The 23,573-nt window shown below is 42.8% G+C and overlaps 1 long non-coding RNA gene across 2 annotated transcripts in view; it reads right to left on the reverse strand.

The window, feature by feature from the left end:
- Positions 1-13,968, reverse strand: part of LOC144264698 (uncharacterized) — an 88,643-nt gene extending 74,675 nt beyond the window's left edge. For both annotated transcript variants that reach the window (XR_013346092.1, XR_013346093.1), the window contains exon 1: positions 13,830-13,968. This is a non-coding gene — a long non-coding RNA (uncharacterized LOC144264698). The remainder of the gene's footprint in view (positions 1-13,829) is intronic.
- Between the last annotated feature and the right edge of the window lie 9,605 nt (positions 13,969-23,573).

Here is a 23,573-nt window from a genome sequence, read left to right on the forward strand (position 1 = left end):
TAACAGATTCAGGATTTGTTAACCTAGCACCTGAGCATCTGCACTTATCTTTGAAAACTCATGGTGATTGGGGAAGTCCCGGATGACTGGAAAAAGGCTAATGTAGTCCCATCTTTAAAAAAGGGAAGAAGGAGGATCCTGGGAACTACAGGCCAGTCAGCCGCACCTCAGTCCCTGGAAAAATCATGGAGCAAGTCCTCAAGGAATCAATTCGGAAGCACTTACAGGAGAGGAAAGCGATCAGGAACAGTCAGCACGGATTCACCAAGGGCAAGTCATGCCTGACTAATCTAATTGCCTTCTATGATGAGATAACTGGCTCTGTGGATGAGGGGAAAGCGGTGGACATGTTGTTCCTTGACTTTAGCAAAGCTTTTGACACGGTCTCCCACAGTATTCTTGCCAGCAAGTTAAAAGAGTATGGGCTGGATGAATGGACTATAAGGTGGATAGAAAGTTGGCTAGATTGTCGAGCTCAACGGGTAGTGTTCAATGGCTCCATGTCTAGTTGGCAGCCGGTATCAAGTGCAGTGCCCCAAGGGTCAGTCCTCGGGCCGGTTTTGTTCCATATCTTCATAAATGATCTGGAGGATGGCGTGGATTGCACCCTCAGCAAGTTTGCAGATGACACTGGGAGGAGAGGTAGATATGCTGGAGGGTAGGGATAGGATACAGAGGGCCCTAGACAAATTAGAGGACTGGGCCAAAAGAAATCTGATGAGGTTCAACAAGGACAAGTGCAGAGTCCTGCACTTAGGACGGAAGAATCCCATGCACCGCTACAGACTAGGGACCAAATGGCTCGGCAACAGTTCTGCAGAAAAGGACCTAGGGGTTACAGTGGATGAGAGTCAACAGTGTGCCCTTGTTGCCAATAAGGCCAATGGCATTTTGGGATGTATAAGTAGGGGCATTGCCAGCAGATCGAGGGACGTGATCGTTCCCCTCTATTCGACATTGGTGAGGCCTCATCTGGAGTACTGTGTCCAGTTTTGGGCCCCCCACTACAAGAAGGATGTGGAAAAATTGGAAAACATCCAGCGGAGGGCAACAAAAATGATTAGGGGACTGGAACATATGAGTTATGAGGAGAGGCTGAGGGAACTGGGGATGTTTAGTCTGCGGAAGAGAAGAATGAGGGGGGATTTGATAGCTGCTTTCAACTACCTGAAAGGGGGTTCCAAAGAGGATGCATCTAGACTGTTCTCAGTGGAAGCAGATGACAGAACAAGGAGTAATGGTCTCAAAGTGCAGTGGGGGGAGGTTTAGTTTGGATATTAGGAAAAACTTTTTCACAAGGAGAGTGGTGAAACACTGGAATGCGTTACCTAGGGAGGTGGTGGAATCTCCTTCCTTAGAAATTTTTAAGGTCAGGCTTGACAATGATTCAGTTGGGGATTTGTCCTGCTTTGAACAGGGGGTTGGACTAGATGACCCCCTGAGGTCCCTTCCAACCCTGATATTCTATGATTCATTGTAACCCCAGGTTAGGAATCCTTGAACCCTGGGTCCCAACCTGGGGCTCCTGTGTCTATTCTGCATTATGCAGGCCTGAGTCCGACCACTCATACCCCAGACATCTTTGTGCCCTCCCAAAATATGGCTGCTTTAGCCCTTTGTTCAAGGTGCAGTGTGGGAAAACTTGGCAGTCCATCAAACTTGACTGTCCAGAGGACAAAATGTCAGACTGGGATACTTTTGGTGGAGTACCAGAGCACAAGTCCCATTGGGGCTGTGTCTACATTGCAAAGCAACAGGGCTTAAACCCTGAGCCTGGGTTAGCGCAATGTATGTATGTAGATAGAAGGTGGGTTAGGCTTGAGTCTGAGTTCAAACCTTGGGCTTACCCTGCAGTACAGATATACCCTTAGACCTTAAAAAAAACAAAAACAAAAAACAGGGGTTGTTGAATGCAGAAGCTCTCTTTGATTTCGTAAAGAAAGAGTAAGGAGCAGGATCTCAGGCTGCGGAGAACTAGTGAAAAGGCATACAAAATAAAGATAAGGAGTACTTGTGGCACCTTAAAGACTAACCAATTTATTTGAGCATAAGCTTTCGTGAGCTACAGCTCACTTCATCAGATGCAACTGTATAAATAAATACAGTTAAATAAATAAATAAATAAATAAAGATAAGAGAAAGAGGATAGCGAAAGGAAGTATGCAAGAGTTTATAATGGTTAGTCATCCTGTTATCTGGTCTGTCTATTGTAACCACCTTTTGTATCTCATCTTATTCTTAGACTGTAAGCTATTAGGACAGAGACAATTTATTTTGTTACATGTGTGCACAGCACCTCGCACAATGGGGCTGGGACCTCAGGGCACTACTGCAATACAAATGATAATATTAACAGTTGGCAACCCTTTATTCAAAGTAAAAAGAAAGTCACAATTCCCCTTTATGTTTACTAAAAGAATAAAAAATGAGTCGACGATGAGAATGATCAGCCCATGTAATACAGCAAATGTATCGGACCACACAAACGTTGATGTTTTAGCTGCCACAAAGTTATTCTGGAAGTTTAACTTTCCTTGCTTTAGAATTGCAATGAAATTTTCAATGCCTCATGACTTCTACCTCTTGGGGTCATGCCCAACAGTTAAGAAACATAGTTGTAAGGTAATGGGTGCCCCGAAATCCCACTGGAGTTAATGGGAGGCAAGAATGCTCTGTACATTGCTGAGTTAGGTTCTGTTTCTTAAATGAAGCATTCAAGTAATTACATGGTGTCCTGGGGTTTTAAATGCACCACAAAAATACTGCCCCAAAAGGCTGAGAGTAAATTCAATGGACCCTCCCACCATTAATTGTTTCTTAATCTTAACAATCATACATTCTTAGAGGACATGCACTTCCCACAGACATGATATATACACATATTGCAAGCACTTCTACCCATACTCACAGTGGAAGACTATGTCAGATTTATTGTTCTATTTGCAGCTACTGTAGCTTCAGGAGGAGATTCCCCCTCCACCCCCACAACAAATATTTTTTTTTGTGGCAGCAAAATATTGAGTTACAAGAGCCCCTCTCTTTGGTCATATAGTTTCAGAGTAAGAACAATGGCTGCATTTCCTGCCTGCAAGGCTTATGCTTAAAATCTTCAAATTGGAAACTTAAAAAGGAAAAAAAAAAAAAAAAAAAAAGTCACAAGCAGCAATGCAGATTTAAAAGACACTTACATTTTCCAGCAGGCATCTGCAGTGAGAATTGGCCTGGAAAGCTCATGAGAACATGCTCGCTCATAAGTATTTCCTGTTTCTGGCTGAGCCAGACATTGTACAGAACTAAAAAGAAAAGGAGTACTTGTGGCACCTTAGAGACTAACCAATTTATTACTACAGCTCACGAAAGCTCATGCTCAAATAAATTGGTTAGTCTCTAAGGTGCCACAAGTACTCCTTTTCTTTTTGTGAATACAGACTAACACGGCTGTTACTCTGAAACCTGCACAGAACTAGATTTTCTTGCCAATAAACTTGTATCCTAGGCCAGAAACAAGAAATGCAGAATAGTTTTAAAATGAAAATTAAATTTAAAATACATGTTCAAATATTTTCATACCTTAAGCATTTGATTCAAGATTTATCCAACAGTTCTGATCCATTCATTCTTATTTTAGCCTAAGTGGCTTCCTCCTCCCTAGCTGTTGTCGCTGACTACAAGGAAATGATCTGTATTATAAAATGCTTACCAACATAAGTAGTAGTGCAAGTAGCAACACAACTTCACTAGCCATGGATCACCTATTACAACCATATTTGCAGATACTGGAATCCCTGGTAATCTGCCACTGTGCCCATTGATTTAATGGAATTGCAGCGATGCAAAACTTGTTACACTGTTCACCAATATAAAATGGCAGACTGTAAAAGGAAAATTTGAAAGTAATGGTACATTGGTTCTCACCAATATCTTTGGCAGCGACTATAATGATGAGAGTTAACTATGACATAAACACTTAGCAGCAGTATCAAAGCAAGTACAGATGAGCACATCTTATTGTATAGCCAGTGAATATAAATTAGTCAATATCATTGCTGCTAATGATTTTCTGTTCTGGCATTGCTTCTTCTACTATAGGATAGAGAAATACAAGCAAACACAAAGATATAGGAAAGTCTACATAAATATATTCACCAGGGGGATATAGATTCTAAGGAAGATTTATCATCTTCTATCCATACTGTGTCTGAACAATAGGGGATGGCCTGTGTGTCCTTACTGCTAACTTGTGGCATTATTAATTCACTAGGTATTCCCCGTAATAATGTTAATTATGATGAACTAATGCAGTGTTAATGTAGAAGATCACTGAAATTTAACAATTAAATAACATGCCATTATCTTCACATATTACTTTTACATCCTAATTAATTCATATCAGTGAACAAAGTCACAAGTCTTGCATTAATAGCCTGAGTCACTGTCTCTGGAAGTCAATGAGAGTCTTTCCACTGACTTCCAAAAACATTGCATCAGGTCCAAAGATAATCCTGTGCAATGAGGACACAAAGTACTTTGGCATACAGACCCTTGAACTCATCCAAGTTTAACCTGGATACTGTAAGCAAATGGACATAAAAGGAAACTAAAAAGCAGTATTCTGTTCTCTTTCATTTCCTCTTTGCATGTTACTGATATTTCTAGGCTCCCACCCAACTTCTTAGCAGGCAAGAAAAGGAGGAAAAGTATCAGGGACATTAGAAGTCAGAAAACAAGTTGAAAGGACTATAGCATCAGCAATGGCAAATTTATTTGCAGGGTTGGGTGTGTGTGTGTGTGTGTTTACTCTTACAGTACAATGACTAATGAGTACTGAACATCCCTATTGCAACAGGGCCAGTCTTTCAGAGTATTTGATGACTAATATTAACAGATCTGAGATTTTCAAGATGCAAGGAGGAGGGGAAAAATCTAGCAGACAAAATACCTCGCTGGTGGCGCAAGATCAGCAGAGGTGTTATCATGTAATCTTAAAATTCCCAGCATCCCCCTCCTGGCTAGCATTGAAAGATAGTAAAATTCCCATAAAGCTTTGCAAAAAAGTAATGCTAAGCACTATAATACAGAATTACTAGCAGACAGAAGTTAGACTGCTCATATAGTGAAAATCAATGACCTTTTTATGACCTGTCTTTGCAGCCTGCTTAAGGGTTTTTTTGTGTTTGTGATTAGCTCCAACTAGTGGAGTAACAAATTATGAAGTGAGCTGTAGCTCACGAAAGCTTATGCTCAAATAAATTTGTTAGTCTCTAAGGTGCCACTAATACTCCTTTTCTTTTTGCGAATACAGACTAACAGGACTGCTACTCTGAAACCAAATTATAATGTAGTAATACAAACCACAAGAAAGGATTAACATTTAAAAAACTGTTGAAGGAGAAACAATATTAATTGTGGGTAAGGATGGCTAGTGTAGACATAGCTCCAAAGTCCAACCATGTTTACAACACTTTCATGGTTGCTTTCTGCAAACGTTTAAAATGCTCAAGCTACTCTAACACATATACTTGAGGGTTTTTTCACTCAAACGCTCAACTATTTGCCAAAACCAAATCTTGAATTGGGTATTTGATAGTAAAATCCACAGTTTACACTATTACTTATAAAACCACCACAGTGTGAATCACAACTGTTGATATATTTAAAAATGATTGCAGTAGTTCATATCTCTAACTTATGCAACTCTTAGATAATTTGTTACATAAGTTTCAGCACAGATGTCAGAGTGTATACTCTATTATACATCAGAACATTGGTTTAAGACAGCCTCCAACTTCTGTTACTCAATCAGAAAGTTTATCTACATCTTTTATTAGTTCTGGGAAGGAGGCTGTCTTCTCAGATATCACTGATTTTATTAAAGACAATAATTCACTAACATCTGCCTTCGTGGCAGTCAGTCCTATCTTTCTCCGTTGTACCATGCTTTGTTTACAAGGGGAACATTGGCCCAAGGAGAACCTCACAGTGGTTTGAGTCTTCTCTTTGGAAGCTTGCAATTAGGTGTTAATATCAGACCTGTGCTTCAGTGCAAGCAACAGGATTTGAGGATCTCCAGACACTTGTCAATTGAGGTTTTGGAATCGCTAAGCCACTTATACGGACACATGTAAAGACCGCTGCAGTGGAGTTCTAGTGTTCAGTAGATGTCTTGCTAGCATGATGTAACTGGACTCCTTCTCTGCCATGATGTAGGTTTAGTATGTTACAAAATAGAGAAAAAGAAAGGAAGAAAGAGAAAATGCGAGGGAAAACCTGTAAAGGTTCATTCCTTTTTCAGCACTCTGCAACCCTGCTGGTGGAATCTCAATGGTGGGAGGGTGGGGGGTGGAGTTGTGATGTTTTGGGGACCACAGTAAAGAGTTCTGTCACTGCTGGTCTTGTACCTTGGGTAACTTTATGCTATGCAGGTTTCATTCAGATCCCTGATAACAGTAACCTGCCCACTAGCACAAGGTCTCATTGTGACTCTCATGAGCTTAGTTACGCCTTGCAAGGTGACTCCAACAACCCTTCCAGTTCTGAATCTCCCCAAATCCATCCACTCCAAGTTCTTAACTATCAGGCACTTGGACTTTTCCTCTCTGGTTCTTCACCCCTGAAGGCATGAACCCAGCCCCCAGCATACTTTGGCCCACATGCTCCACACCGTTCATACCACAGGCACCTGCTTGGAGCAAAAATAAACCAAAAAATGAATAGAAAACCCAGAGATTCACTGATGAACTAGTAAGGAAAAGCAAACGTATACAAGTTACACAGAAAATAAACAAACATGCAACCTCAGGCTTTACACTTCCAAAATTAGATAAAATCCCTTTTCTAATACAGGCTACCTATTGTCTCTGAACTGTTTCCCAGCACACTCTCTGCCATAAAGGGGATGCCACTTTTCCTGGACAGCACCCACCCAGTGACTCCCCCTCAGTTTCTGGATGGGCTTCAGTTGAAACCCGTCCTTTATAAAAAGGGCTCCTTTCCCCCCGGCTCTCTCTGACTATGGTGACTCATGGTTATGCAGATTGATACTTTCTGACTAGAATTTCCCCAGTGTCTTCCCATTAACTCTAATGGGCCATCATTTATCTTTTTCTGGTTTGTAGAAGAAACCTCTAGGAGGTTGGAGCTAGTCTTTTTTGGTTAGGGAAAGAGATCTTCTCTGACTGCCCACTGCCCCGCTGAGAGATGGAGCTGAATGTTGCAGCACAAATTATGAGCACAATTTAATAAATGTATAATGACAGTCTGTATGCATACCTTGTAACTACAAAGTTTAGAACATTCCAAGCTTACATAAAATACCTTACTCCATATACTTTTATAGTCCAATAACATTGTATACAATTGTATACCCCAATGACATTGTCTACAATTAGTTAATTTAGCTGCTTATCCTTTGAGGATACCTCCATGTTCAACCTCCATGTTCTCCCTTTCAGGTGTCTGGACCCTGATTATCACAGGAGAAAGGGTAATGCTTCTGTCCTATCTCTTCTGTCATATTACACTAAAGTGTATTTGCTGTTCAGTGAATGACTCCAAGATTTTGTTAACTGTTTGCATAGGGAGGAATTAGTCAGCTGAATTATTGATTGAGAATTATTTGCCCTGTTCATGACACACAAATCAGTTTTTAGCGTGCAAAAAAAGCAATTAAAAATAAAACAATCAGCAAGAGGCAAGTCACACCAATTGAATAATTATAACAAAAATGAAAAGTTATTTTTTTCTTCCCAGGTTCTTAATCTGCCTGGCCCCTTCCGAGATGGATTGCCTACTACGATGGGGTGTTCACCCCACACAGTCAAGGAACGGGTTAAAAACAGCCTTGGTTGCCCTCTGTGCAGCCCCCAATCAGAGAAGCTGCATGAAGCAATCAATCAGGCTTACATACAAGGGGGCTGCAGGGCAGAGCAGGGGCAGTTGTGTTCCCAGCAGGCTGCAGGAAATTGCAACCTTGGACAGAGCAGTTACGGGCAGGGACCAGGGGTGTGAGGAGCTCCTAGCTGGCTGCTGGGACTTATGGGGTGGAGGCCCTAGGAAGAGGGTGAAGAAGGTGCTGGGGCCACAGGGAAGTGGCCCAGGGAATTAAAGCAGCACGGGTGCAGCAGTTAAGGAGAGGCAGCTGGAGACTGCTAGCTACAGGTTCCCTGGGCCATGAACCAGAGTAGTGGGTGAGCCCAGGTTTCCCCGCCCCACCACCACCAGTGGGGAAATGGCTGAACTACAGAACTGGGAGATACTTCCCCCCAGAAGGATGAAAACACAGATGGTGGCTTGGCCAGAGGGCTGAGTCAGGAAAAGAACACTGCATTTCCTGGGCTGAGATGGGTCTGCAGGCAGAAAAGTTGGTGGGAGAGGCACCACCATGAGAGGGCACGCCCACTGGGAGAGCTAATCCGAGACAGCCAGCAGGCAGTGCCGCTCTGGTGGGTGAATCCCATCACACCTATTCAAAACCTTTTTTGCTGGTGTATGGAAGAACACAAACAAGCCCCCAGCATTCCAACGTGCTGGCTTATTTTCCCCTTTTTTGGGGAGAAAAGAAGGGTTTTCTCCAGCTTTCTCTGAATCTCCCTATTCTGGATAAGGGTGCTCTCTGCCAGTAAGAGCAATAGGGATTTTCGTACACCACCTCCCTGAGACCACTTCCTCTACCTCACTGACCATGTCCCCTGCCACATAGATCTCATTCCTGGAATGGGGTAATACTGGTTCAGAATAATTCCCTTCTGTGACAGAGTGCTGAAAGATAGCAAGTGAGCCAGCATTCTGATCACGAAGGCACCAGTCAGGTCCCTCTGACAAGGCTGACTGGGGATGTGCAACCTAATTGACTGATCAGATTGGGAAGTTGGATGAACCAATTAGTCCACCAGCCTTAAGAGACAGGAAGGAAATCCAGGATGGGGGGAGGAAGGGAGAGAGGATCTGGGCTCGCTGAGCCCAGTGTGTTCAGAGATTACAAGAAAGGGAGACCCTGTTCCTCTTAGTCTCTGTGAGCAAAAAAAAGGGGCTAAAGGCAGAGAAGCACTGTAAATAATTTGCTGCACAAGACTGTATTAATGTTGGCCATGGGAATTGTCATAAATATAAAGGGAAGGGTAAACCCCTTTGAAATCCCTCCTGGCCCGGGGAAAGCTCCTCTCACCTGTAAAGGGTTAAGAAGCTAAAGGTAACCTCGCTGGCACCTGACCAAAATGACCAATGAGGAGACAAGATACTTTCAAAAGCTGGGAGGAGGGAGAGAAACAAAGGGTCTGTGTGTCTGTCTATAGTCTGTCTTTGTCGGGGATAGACCAGGAATGGAGTCTTAGAACTTTTAGTAAGTAATCTAGCTAGGTACGTGTTAGATTATGATTTCTTTAAATGGCTGAGAAAAGAACTGTGCTGAATAGAATACCTATTTCTGTCTGTGTATCTTTTTTGTAACTTAAGGTTTTGCCTAGAGGGGTTCTCTATGTTTTTGAATCTAATTACCCTGTAAGATATCTACCATCCTGATTTTACAGGGGGAATTTCTTTATTTCTATTTACTTCTATTTTTATTAAAAGTCTTCTTGTAAGAAAACTGAATGCTTTTTCATTGTTCTCAGATCCAAGGGTTTGGGTCTGTGGTCACCTATGCAAATTGGTGAGGCTTTTTACCAAACCTTGTCCAGGAAGTGGGGTGCAAGGTTTTGGGAAGTATTTTGGGGGGAAAGACGCGTCCAAACAGCTCTTCCCCAGTAACCAGTCTTAGTTTGGTGGTGGTAGCGGCCAATCCAAGGACAACGGGTGGAATATTTTGTACCTTGGGGAAGTTTTGACCTAAGCTGGTAAAGATAAGCTTAGTAGGTTTTTCATGCAGGTCCCCACATCTGTACCCTAGAGTTCAGAGTGGGGGAGGAACCTTGACAGGAACGTAATGAAGCGGCCACTTACTGGACAGAATCTGAGAGGTTTCTGAGGTATCAGAGGATGGGGATGGATCTTGCCCCATTACACCTTCCTAAAACCTTAAAGAATCAGTACTCCCCACTTCAGGCTGCTTTTATAGCTACTGTGGTGATGAGTACAGACTATTTCGACTAGATAAATACAACTGCAAGCCACACAAATAACCTTCTGTGATCACGCAACTTCCAGTGCAATTAAACTATTGCATACCATGACACCATATCATGCAATTAGAAGCAACGTTTAGCTGGTAATTATCCTGCGTTGCTTCTTGTGCATGATAAATATCACAGAACTCAGCTACCTTAAAATACTTTATTTTAGAGGAAATTTAGTATGGGGGTTGGGAGTGAAAGAGAGAGATGGGGGTGAGGGGAAAAGTTTCCCCAATAATGGATACCCATGAACAGTGAAAGTGTCCAAATGAACATCATGCTTGTAAATACATTAATCCCAAGGTGTTTTATCTGAACATACACCTACACAGAAGGTGAGATTGATGCCATTTTGGTTCATGGCTCAGTGCTGCAGATGACTGATTATGCTAGAGGTTGTGATTATGACATCCAAGCTGAAGAGGTAGGGGTAGGAGGGAGGGAAGGAAGGAAGAAAACTACAAGTATCAGCACCCCGTTGCCTGACACCTTTGCATAAGACAGTGAAAAATGCTCCCGGTAATCAGTGAAGTACAGACAGAGTGGCTGATTAAATTTCTTAGGCTTTTTTCAATCAGAAATCCTTCAGCGGGGGAGGAAATGATCCTGATTTCCTATGGCCCTTCTGCAATGATGCCTGTTCACATATAACCTACCCTGACTTCATCTTGCTGGAAGCACAATTTGGAGTGACATGCAGCAGCAGCAGGTCCAGAATCACAGGTGAGATTAATGAGATTGTTCTGCAGGGCTCACATTGCTTCTTGAGGTTTCCTTTTGATTTGTTCCAGTCTACAGGGCCATTCCTCTGTTTCTCATATGCCTGGATGAATTTTCTGGAAACATGCTAACTGCAGAGTTGACAGTCTGCTTCATGAACTCAGATATACTATTATCTCTATCACAGGCAACTCCTAGCTTGAATGTTGTTTCTTTTTCCATTGTAGTTTTAATCCCTGCACCACAAAAGGTGAAGGCCCCGCTTCTGCCAGCAGCATACATTATCCTCATTCTTGGATTCTCTCCAAATGCTTAAAACTCTTTTTTTCCTTCTTCCCAGTATTTTTTTATGTCTTCCTGTGAAGTTAGCACTTTGCCATCTGCTGCCTTGATGACACTGCAGTAGGGAATGAGTGCTTTGGATGAGGTTTTCTGAACCATGAGGAAAAGCATGTCTGCAGTCCCCTTCCTTGCTGTGCCACTTTAAATACACTGTGTTCTTTCTGCTGATGTATTACCGCCTATCTTCAATCACTAACTTGTGTCTCTTTCAGTTCAGACCCTTGCATTTTAAGATCTATTCATATCATTATCCTTTCTCTACCAAGTCTATTGGCTCATATTCTCTTTACACATCAATGCTACTCTGCATTGTTTCTTTATCACATTTGTTGGGTCCAGGATGACATCTTTGTCTTCTGATCATTGTTCATTAAGTTTTGGATATACGAAGTGACTTCTGATTATTAATTATTATTATTATTCTGCCCACCTCCTTGGGTTCAATTCCCTGCTCTTCCACAGGTGTCCTTTGTGACCTTGAGCAAGTCACTTAATCTCCCTGTGCCTCAGTTCTCTAGCTGTAAAATGGGGATAAAAGTACACTGATTGCCTAGGACTGTTGTGAGGATACATTAAAGATTATGAGGGGCTTAGATACTATCATAGTAAGGGACATATTAACGCCCTTGAAAGATAGCTTTATGCTGGTAAAACCACACTGATTTCAATAGTTATACTGATACGACAGAGTGGAGATTCGGGCTCTTGAATTTTACAAAAAAAGATACTATAATATGTAAGTACTATCAACTATCTAACAATAAACTAAAATACATCTGACAGTATTATTGGGAGCCATGATGTGATTCTATAGTTAAGGTTGAAAATCATGTTCATCATTTAACTATCTCACCTGCCAGCCTTCTAAGACAGTTCCTTCTAGCCTGCAATATTTCCTAGTTAGTCTGAGGACAGAGGAGAATTGGTTGAAAGTCTAAATTATATCTTGTGTTCTGTGTATGAGTTTTGGGTCTTGCAAAGTTAGTGAGCTTTCCTTTCCAAAACCTAATGTCACCATTGCTTGCTCACTTCTAGCTCAGAAATAAATTGGTCTATAAATTTCAAAATTCTCTTATTCACTATATGCCAATGAAAACTCATCCAATTTTATGAATCCTGAACACCAATTTTTTAAAGCTATCAAAAGACCAATTTTTAATGTGGAGAGAACCCGGAAGGCTCTTACTGGATGTTGCAAGTATGATCAGGCATCTAGTGAACATTGTTACCCCCTCTGACCTGATCAGTTAGTCAAATTCTGAGTGTTATGAATTGTTTGAGTTTGGAGGAGAAATTGATGATGGAATCAAGTATTTTCTTTGTAATCTTACTTGCAGAGATTAGAGCGAGAGTCCCGTTTCCCGGAACGCAGTAGATCAAGCAGCGGGAGACAGTACCTTCACTCGCTGTTCCACACCTGCCTTTCCAGCCAGCACTCTGTACCCCGAAGATTTCACTCTTAGCTCTCTTTCTGGGCCACGTTACCAGTGCTTCTGTTCCCGTCTACTTAGCTTTCTCACTCCTTCTGTCTCCCTGTCCTGCTTGTTGCTCACAGGCACCCATCCCACCCAAAACGATATGCAGTCAAGCCCCTGCCCACACAGTTCAAATTCCTAAGTGGCCTTTGGTGCCTTTGTTTTGTCTGGAGATAGGGCCCTGCATTTGGGGTGGAGGCTGCCTAACGGTTTCAGCCACTGGATTACAATGGCTTCTTTGCATTTACCCTGAATGTAGTTACACCCAACTCATAACAAGGTTTAACCCAACCTATGGCCACATCTACACTTAAAATGCTACACGGGCACAGGACAGTGCTGCCACTTAGTGCTTGAGTGTCAAAACTTATAACAGCAATGGGAGGGGTTCTCCCGTAGTTGTAGGTTATCCACCTTTCCAAGAGGCAATAGCTAGCTCTATGAAAGAATCCTTTGGTAGACCGAAAGCTGTCTACACAGGGAGTGAGGTCAGCTTCATTATATATCTCACGGGTGTGGATTTCACAGCCATCCGGGGTGTGGATTTTTCACACCCATGAGAGACTTAGCTGGGTCAAAAGTATTTTCAGTGACCAGCCCTAGAACATTATGTCAGCCCCATTCCAGGTATAGTGGACATGATTCTAATCTCTTTTATTGACTATAAAGCAGGAGTAACGCACTGGGAAAGCTGATTAGAAAAATGTCAGGACAAGAAAAAAAAAAGTGTGATTTTCTTTTGAAAGTTTTTCATCAAAAGCTAGATTCTTTAAAAAAAAAGTTAACCCTTGTGTGACGGTCTGGCACTGCAGCGCCCCTTTGTGGCAGGAATGGATGGGGTGTTGGGGCCTCGCCACTCTTAAGTTCCCATGCCCGTTCCTTTAAGGGCATCCCAATGTGGCCCAATGGCCAGTTTCCCCATGCTAGCCCCTTGGTCGGGGTAGTGGGACCTAACGGTCTGAGTCCATATGGGCAGTACAGCCCAACGACCAGAGTCCATAGCCTTCTCCCTCTCAGGCAGGGGAAGTGTATCCCAATGCCCAGAGCAGAAGGGGGACTGGGGCCCGCCCTCTCCACCGGTCCCGACCAGGGCTTGCCTATTGGTGGGGATCCGCCCACAACACGCCGAGTGTCAGTGCAGCTTTAACTCTGCTTGTCTCTAAAGTTCCCCTGGGTCACTTCCTACCCTCAGTGTCGTGTTCTCCACTCCAGAGGGGGTCCTCCATCCATCCCCTCCTGTTGAGACCTCCGTCTGGGCGGCCGGGTGCATCCCGCTTGGCTGGCCCCTGGAGCATTGGCTGTCCCTCCTCAGGAGCTGGAGATGTGCCGCTTCCTCCTCCGGTTGTCAGCCCAGACTGAGCACCTTTGCAGCCTTTTATACCTAGTCTCCAGTTGGAGCATGCCCAGCAGGGCGTCGGGGCGGGGCTTCCTCTGCCAGGAAGGAAGGGTTAACCCCTGCCGTACCAGTGTCAGCAGGGGTGAAAGTAAGTTAGAGGATTTACCGGAAAGCCGGAGTCCTGAGCAGGGGGCGTGGCCTCGACCAGAAGAGGCAGGGCCTTAAATCCCCAGGCCCTTAAATCAAGATTTAAAGGGCCCGGGGCTCCAGCTGCAGTAGTGGCGGCTGGGAGCCCGGAGCCCTTTAAATCACCCCCGAGCTACCAGCTGCAGAGGCAGCTGGGAGCCCCGGAGCTGGGGGGTGATTTAAAGGGCCCAGGGCTCCAGCTGCCGCTACCGCAGTGGAGTCCCGGGCCCTTTCAATCACTGAGCTACCCGGGGCTCTGGGCTCTGGCAGAGCTTTAAAAGGGCCTGAGGCTCCGCTGTGGTAGCGACTGCCGGAGCCCCGAGCCCTTTAAATCCCCACCTGAGCCCTGCTGCCCGAGCCATGGGGTAGCGGCAATGGAGCTCTGGCAGGGAATTAAAGGGCCCCGGAGCTCCAGCCGCCACTACTGCCCCGGCCCTTTAAATCCCTTCCGGAGCCCCACTGCCGCTACCCCAGGGCTTTGGCAGCAGGGCTCCGGCAAGGATTTAAAGACTCGCGGCAGTAGCGGCGGCTGGAGCTCCAGGGCCCTTTAAATCCCCACCGGAGCCCTGTCTGCCAGGGCTTTAAATTGCCGTCTGGGAAAGCTGGTCCGGTACAGCGCACCGGCTCTTACCAGTATGCTGTACCAGGGCGTACCGGCTTACTTTCACCTCTGAGTGCGGGACCACTCTGCCCAGTCACACCTTGGTTAAAAAAAATCATGAAAAATATTTAAATTTTTTTCCCACGGATATTTCAAAAATGTGAACACATTGGACCTATTGTGTTGAACAGTGTTATAATATTATAGAAGCCGGTCCCTCTGAGTGTCACCAGAGCCTTTATAAAAACTTTGCTGGCATCCTGCTGAATATTATAAACTGATGTAGGATGTGTGTGTTGAACTTTGTAAATGTCACCAACATGTCAGCGGTGTTCATAAGAAATGACAGACATTATCCTCAGGCACATAGAAAACATTATAAATGTCAGTGGCATATCGGCCATGTTTCTTAGCACTATTACCGTAGACAAAAGAACTCTTCATGGTTATAAATGCTGCTGATAAAGTAATATTAATTTCCAGGGCTTGTCTTCACTGCAGTGTGTGATTCCTCTCAAATTAACGCCTCTCGAGTTCGCCTCCCATTGGCGGGTGATCACACTGCAAAACGCAATGAGATGCGCAGGGTGACAGGTACTCAGTGCTACTAGTACAGAGTCCCCACTTCATTGCTTTCTCAAGCATCAGCAGCACTCGAGTTTCCACTCACACCACCTGACAAGTCAGCTAGCAAAAGTTCAAAGCCCAACTTAAAACTGAGCTAAAATTGAGCTGTGGGAGCCCAGGAGTCAGGTTACGGGCAACACTTCAATGATGTAGGTCAAGCTAATACTGCAGTGAAAACAAGCCCGAAGTGGTTTGAGCCCTTCATTATACCACTCACTGCCCTTGTACGTAGAGGAGAATTGCTGGTGACTATCATTGTCAATGGTATATTGGCAGCACCTTTAAGCATCCAGTAATTATAGCCTTGCCAGTACTTGCAACTCTGGCTATCCTGGACAAATGAACTCTTGGAAGTACTGATAAGGTGTCCTCGATTTCTGTAACCGGTATGAGTCAAAGCACTGACAGAAGGACCATCCATATAGTTCTGGCGGCTATTCATATGCTAGGGGTGTTTGTAGGTGGTGTGAACCATTAGCAGCTCTGCAGGCTTTCCAGCATTATTGGCAGCTGCTGTGGACTTTTAAGAATGTTACTCACTCAGTTGTTACAAGCACCAGTGATCTCCCAGTGTGGCAGCTAAAGGCTGTGAACCCTGATGTATATTATTGAAGAGTTACAAGGTCTACCACTTGGCGGCTGTTCATTGTGACAGCCACAAACCATGAAGTGTGTCATGAAAGATGGTTATTAGTGGAGCTTGCAACCTTCATAGACTCTGAAAGTAATGAATAATAAAGTCATAAACCCAGAACTATTGGGTTACAACAAGCTGCACCAGGGTAACGTTCTCTGCTGCCCTTTAAGCTAGTATCTGCTCTGAGATCAGTACAACACTTCTAACTTTTGGGAAACTCCATGAGCTTCCAAATGGTGCTTTTAATATCCACGAAGATTGGGAGATTACCTTCCATGCTCATGGAAGCTGGGCTCATGACTACTTAAGTCATATGGGGCTTGATAGGGAACAGTTAAAATCTACTTCCCTACCCATATTTTTTCCTTCACTGAAGTGTGCCCAACCAGGCTATTCCACCTTATATTCCAAGCACAGAAATGCCTCTATTATTTTAAAAATCTCTCTCTCTCTAGCTTCCCAATCTAGTACCAGCAAGTGGAATCATCCAGAGAACACAATACCTCTCTAACTCCCCAGCCAACTGCCCAGCTGAGAAGGAAAAATAGAAATTCTGATGAATAAATAATATAAAAGAAGATTAGCCATCTCCAAGCAGGAAACTATTTTATTATACAAAACAGAAATGTAGGCGTACAGCAAAAGCATGATCCCAGTGTGAGAGAAATGTGACTCTAAAAGCCAATCTTTATGCCACCTTTATGCACTCAACACACTGTTGTCAGAATATTTAGCCAAACAGTGTCTTGTAAGGTCTCATAGGTAAACTGGTTATACTCTGGTCATGAAAACCACCAGAAAAAGAAATGGCAGGCAGAAATCAACACAAAAGCTGAGAGAGAGTAGGCACATGCACACCCAAAAGGAGGCACTCAGCGCTCAACACTTGATGTGAGTGGCCCCTACTACAAAATCATTAATACAAATTGTCAATCTCACATTTCAAAATATACAAAGTAAATATCCTAAAATTGTACCTGTTTACACAACTTATTCTCTAATCCATTTGTAACCAGCCTAATGTCAAAATCCAGTGAGTTAGGCTTTTGACTCAGGGAGCATTTTTTTCTCTCTTTGCCCATCTATATATTTTGATGATTATTGATGGAAATACTTCTTGTCTGTGTGCATATGTGTATTCAATGAAATGGACATTTACCTATTTAAAAAACCAAATCCTTCCAAGCCTAACTATTATCTAGTCTGTTAGGGAAAGGGCACTAATTAGGAGCTGCATTCCTGTATTTGTAGAAAGATAATAAAAGGTCAGGAAGGGGTGGTTCTTGTGAAATGGTCATGGAGAATAAGATGTAAAAGGTACCATAGTAATATCTGGCTTTGAAGAAGAATTTGGACAGGTTTGATTCTGCAACTTAAATTTCTGTTTCTTTAGCAGTTTGTAGGCATCAAGTGTTGATGGAAAATTTTCTGCCTGACTGAGGCATAAAATTTGGTGCTATATCATTATGTTGAAATGGGATTTTTTAAAATAATGTTTTAAAAGGAGTTATACATGCGGCCTTAATTCTAAGATTTTTTTCCTTGGGAATTTGCTTTGAAGAGAAATGTACATAGTAATCATGTTGGCGTATGTGTGCCAGTCTTTATAAACTCTCTCTGAAGTCAATGGCGTTTTAAACTAATGTCAGTGCTATGATTCAGGGCTTATAATATACCTGATGTAATTCCTATGGTGAAAATAGAGCCAACTGAAATTTAGAAATTCTGTTCCATTAAATTAATTTTATTTCTTTAATTAAAAAAGCAAAAGTTACCACAAAATTAAATTTAAAAAAATCACTTTGATCAATACATGATCGCAATTTTGACTTTTAAAATAAAAATATAAATTTAAATATTAAAAAGTAAAGGTTAGTAATTAAACTATAAAATAAAAATGGTGACTGGTATTGTAATTGGTAAATATTCTGGCCATTGATAGTTTAGTTGGGAGAATATAAAAAAAAATAAAAAAAAAAAGTAATGAAAAGTCCTACTGAAACATCATATTACAATAAGGTCTGAATTGAACATTTTGACTTTAACAAAACAATTCATTCTGGGGTCATATTGTTTCTTTAAAAAAATACATTCATGTCAAATTTTTCTTTCGAATTGGTATATCTGTAAGTGAAGAACTTTTCTCCATCAAATGTTCCATGATCCATTACAACTGGGTTACTGCTCCTCATCTTGCAAGTACAGAGGGTCATCTTCATCTACTACTATAAAACTTCTCTTCAGTGTTGTGATGCACTACCAACTGGTGAGATTGTGTGTGCTCACTGGCACTTACTAACTAATGTGTCACCTCCACTCAAAGCTGGAGAGGACCAAGTTGAGGAGAATGTTGAGAAGAAATCAGAGAGGTAGGTTGGGACAGACTTCTGTCAGACCTTTAAGGTAGGTACAAGGAGGTAAATGGCATGGAAAATTTTGGGCAGTACAATAATTCCAGAAATATATGCCGAGTTACTGCTGTTAGTACATAATAGTAAGGAACTGGGGAATCCACACAAAAGCCAGGCTTCTCCTGACACCAAGATGTGATTAAAAAGTCAATGCAGAATTTGAAACGCCAAAAGAAAACCAAACAAAGCCAATGATGGCAGCAAGAAAAATAATACAACATGTTTAGATTTGTAAAACTATTCAAGGATAACCCAGAATGACTGAAGTGAGATACAACACAACTGAAGTCAATGGAAAGACTCCCATTGACTTCAGTGGCCTTTGGATCAGGCACTTCCAACAAAGGGATAAATCAAGGATGGGATCAATCAAGGAAACCAAAAGTCATACAATAGCATTATTAATGAAAGGAGGCCATGATCTACACATATACAGGAGTGGGAGCAGGAACGCCAGCATTCTAATGTCAGCTCTGCTACGGATTGTCTTTGTGGCTTAGGCAAGTCATTTAACTGCTTCAATTTCCTCATCTGTGAAATGGGGATTACTGTACTTCAATCACAGGGCTGAACTACTGAAAAACATTATTTTTTAAAGCCAAAGAAGTAGGGGCTCCAGTGGTCACCATCCCTTGGAAATGTATAGACGTCAGGTATGTTTGCATTTCATTTTGTGGTTGCCCGATGCTTGGTATTAATGATAGAAATCTCCCTCTGTGAAAACAATAGTGCTCTGTTTAAGGGTGCACAATGAAGTCTGGATAAAACCAGAAACTGAAGTTCATGCTAAATTGAACCTTCTTTTCCATTTAAAAAAAAAAAAAAAAAAAAAAAGATCAACCCTCACTTATCCGCAGTTCCCAGGTTTTGTGCTACTAGGAGCAGCAAGTACGAGAAAGCTCATGATAAAGCCTGTTTCCACCAGATTTCAAAGTTCATTTTATATCCCCATACCCTGGATTAATGTAAACAACCAAATTTCTCCCTGGTGTTACTCAGATGAATTAAGTCGGGGGAGAATTTAATATTTAGGTGCTAATCAAACTCCAATTTTTTTTCTTATTTCAGCCATAGTCAACGTTGTCTCAAGAAGAACAAACATGTAAGGGTAGGGGCCACCTTTGGAACATCTGAAAAAAAAAAGAAAGAAAGAAAAAGTTCAGCAATTTGTTTTTATCCGATTGGCAATAAAATGCCATGGCCGGCCTTCAAGTCATTAATCTCCAAGTAAGGAATGTTTTTCTCTTGGCAGTGAGGGCGGGAGTGGCAGAGGGGAGGGTGAAGATCTTCAGGGCATGCAGGCACGGTCTTATGAGACTGATTCATACAGGTCTCTCTTTCATTAACTCAGAGACTACTTTAGCTCAATAAAAGTAATACCTTGGTCTGTGTATTTAAAAAATATTGTGCATTACTTTTATTATACAAAGGTTAATCAAATGTCATGGCTCAGGGCACACTGATCACCACAAGGATCAGGAAGGATTTCCCCCACATCTTCGGGTATGTCGACACGGTAGCTGTGAGTGACCCTCCTAGCATGAGTCTGTCTGCCCATGCCAGCAAGGCTCTAGCTAGCATGCTAAAAACAGGAGTGTGGACTCTGTGGCTCAGGCTGAAGCTTGGGCTTTCCAGCCTAAGGGGTCAGGGTGGACTTGAGAGCCTGACCTGCACCCTGAGCCATAATATCACACTGCTTTTTTGTGGGGGTGGGAGAAGCGTGGATAGGCAGACTTGTGCTAGTGGGCTAGAGCCAACTTCCAGCTGCAGTTTAGGCATACCATTTATGTATAGCATTGCTAGTTACATTGTTTTCATCCTCCTACAGTCAGATATTCGCCACAGGTGTCACAACCTCAGGGGTTCCCCTGGGGAAGGCAGATCAGCACTGCATGTTGCTAATGCTGTTGCAAGCATCGCAAAGCATTTTGGGGAGGGTCAAAGGTGTGAGTGAAGAGTCAAAGATTCTTTTACGGGCTGCAAGAGGCCAAAGGGAGATGAAGAAGAGAGCAGAGAACGGGCTAACTCAACACTTCAGCTAGCTCAGTCAGAAGATAAGACGCTGGCCCCAGCAGCCCAAGGACACTGCTCACAGCCAACAAAGACAGGGGTTTGAGGCTTTCCCAAGCAGCCGTGAGAAAGAAAAATCCAACTGCACAGACCTGCAAGGCAGCGAGGCCAGCAAAGAAGAAAACAAGGTCTAAGACTGCAGAGATTTAAAACACTGGCGAGACAGCAAGAGGGGGAGCCAAGCCTTGCATCTCTGGAGACAGGGTGTTTTGAGAAAACTGAATACACCATGGAAAGCAGGTTTGGACTGGCACAGAGGGCACCAGGAGCAGAGGTCCCTGAACGAAGCACACCCTCCTCCCCCCCCCCCCACGGGAGCCTGAGACTTAAAACCCTCCTGAGAGCTGGAGCAACTTGGAGATCATAGTGGATCCTCAGATGACCTGGGCCCAGGACAGCACTCCCGTCCACACTTTCCCCCCGCTTCTTCTATTACACCCAGGCTTGGCCAGTTTTGGGTAGGGCATATGAGTATATGAAAATGCATTAGGGCTTGGGGCACTAACGCTTTCTTTCTTCCCCTGAGTGATGTGGGGGCATTCCCAGCATGCTCTGGTGTTATTATTTTATCAATAAAGCTTTAAAATTTAGACACTTGGTGTACTACGTCATCTCCTCCCTTAATGATCCCATGGCCTCAGACTGATCACCTGATGCTTCAGGCAGATTGGTAACAAAAATCTGCCACACAGGCAGAGGCAAGTCAGGCTTGATAGACCAGTAATAGTATTATTAATGAAGTATCAAACTGTATTATCTGCTGTTCCTATTACCAATCACCGACACTTTCTCAGGGTGCCCAGGCTTGTGAGTCACCTTGTAACCTGCCTGCCTTCAGCGAGAGAGAGAGAGAGACTGACTTGCTTGTGCTTAACTGGGTGTCAGCTCCCTGACACGATCAGCCTGTTACAATCTTCTCTCAGCTAGGTCAGCCCTTACTTGGCTTTGCAGGTTAACAATAGGTGCACCCCAATCCCTGAATCCACTTTGAAGTGTTCCCCTGTAAAACCCAACCTCTGTAATGGGACACTCTCAGAAATTACAAAGATAAACTGTCCCCAAAGGACCAGTACACACACTAGTCTGTTTGATTCAACTGAGCATTTCAACTCCAATTTAATAGCACAGCACTGATATTTATATTGAAATTTTATCATGAAAACAATTGTAAGATTATTATCAAAGACTAAAATTTAACAGATAGCGAGTAAGGACACCAAGTGGGAACAGAAATGCTTATCTATAAAACAAGTATAACATGCTTCTTAGAGTCTAAACTTTAAGAGGCTAAAATAATAGTATTTAGTGCTGCCTCAGTGCAGGGGACTGGATTAGATGACCTATCAAGGTCTCTTCCTGTCCTATATTTCTGCGAGTTGATGAAAATCCTTCTATATGGTAGTTTGTCACCTGAAGCAATCTTCCAGCATCATCAACCAGCATAGCTGGGATTCCCCTTTCATGAATGCAAAAAGTGCTGTCCTTTTTGCTTCCTCAGTGAAGGATAAATATGTATCAATTTGCCTTCTTAGAACCCACATTTTATTGTTTTTTCCCCTCAGAGTCAGGATGACTCAGTGGCTTATTCCTGTCACATACAAACAGGTATCCATTGTGCTGGCTTACAATGCTTATGTTACATCTGAACATATATCCTCTGTCTGGTCAAAACCTGCTTGACAATCCTGCTTTGACACAGGCTTTAAAACATTTCCCAGTATACATACACAACTCCTTAAATATCATCTGTACACACATCTCACAAAGATTATGAAGATCAGTAGGACACATGCTTTTATTAAATAACTTACTTGACCCTCTTTGGATAAATACTACACTCAGTGCATTGCTTTCATAGCATCAGGCTTGTCAGGGGCTACTGTTACAGAACAGAGAACCCTTTACCAGCTGGCATTGAGATGTTCTTATGGTCACACTCTTATCTTCCGTATGAAAATGGGACCAGATCATCAGCTGAAGTAAATATGCATAGATCTGTTGAAGTTAATGGGGTTGCATTAATTTACACCATCTTAGGATATAACCCTCCATTTTTATATTTAAAGTGTGTCCGTTCAACATAATTCAGATCAACATGGAGCATAACAATGTTAACTTCAGCGAAGCTTTGTTTGGAATAAATGCTTGAGGGAGGAGAGCTTAAATACTTGACACTGGATGTAGTCACTAGGCAGGCCATAACTTTTCATTTCAGGAGCCAGCAGGTATAAGTAAGGTGTCCCCTTATAAATAATAGTGTTTTGTTCTAATTTTAGAAGGACATAAATGTCATGTTATTTGACCTTTTCTGCTGAAGAAAGGCTCAAGGTAGCGACAGCAGCAATTTCATACATCTTTGCTCTGATTATCATTTTGAAGGTGTAATTGCTGGAAGTAGTACAGGCAGGGGAACCTGCTGGCTTAGGAGGGCTATAGAGCTAATCATAGTAACCAAGTATTCTTCACCTGCTCCTTGATTTCCATTGCAGGACTCCACAGATACAGATAATGGGGGTATTCTTGTCAGTCTGCCAAATGGAGTCCAAACAGTAGAAATATTTGGGCTCTAGTTCCTCCCTCATTCAGGCTCCCAGTTTCCACAAACATCCTGTGGCGAAAATAAAATTGTAGTTAGCCTGCGGTCCATCACTTCAGGGACACTCGCAGATAGGACATGTGGGGTATCTGTAATGGAATTGTAATGCACAGAAGCCACATAGCAAATAAGAACATTTTGTTTAATCTCTGATGTTTTTGCCACCTGCACAGAATGAGCCTCATAAGCCACATTCCAAAATCTCGCGTAAAAACTAGTAGTGCCTGGAGTGCTGTTCTAACTTGTACTGGAGCTAGACAGCGAATCAGGGGGTATAACCACCTGTAACCCTCCTTGCGCTCTATTGCGTCCAGCAGATACATGGCAAAACAGAGCATTGGGGCCACAGAGTCTAAACGTTTCCTGGCATATCTGGAAAGAATCAATGATACCCTCACAAGTCTGACTCAGCTTCCCCTCGGTTTAGGTGTGCTACTTCTGTGCTATTTGTCCACGAAGATGGGTC

Source organism: Eretmochelys imbricata, chromosome 5 (genome assembly GCF_965152235.1).
Source record: "Eretmochelys imbricata isolate rEreImb1 chromosome 5, rEreImb1.hap1, whole genome shotgun sequence".
NCBI lineage: Eukaryota > Metazoa > Chordata > Testudines > Cheloniidae > Eretmochelys > Eretmochelys imbricata.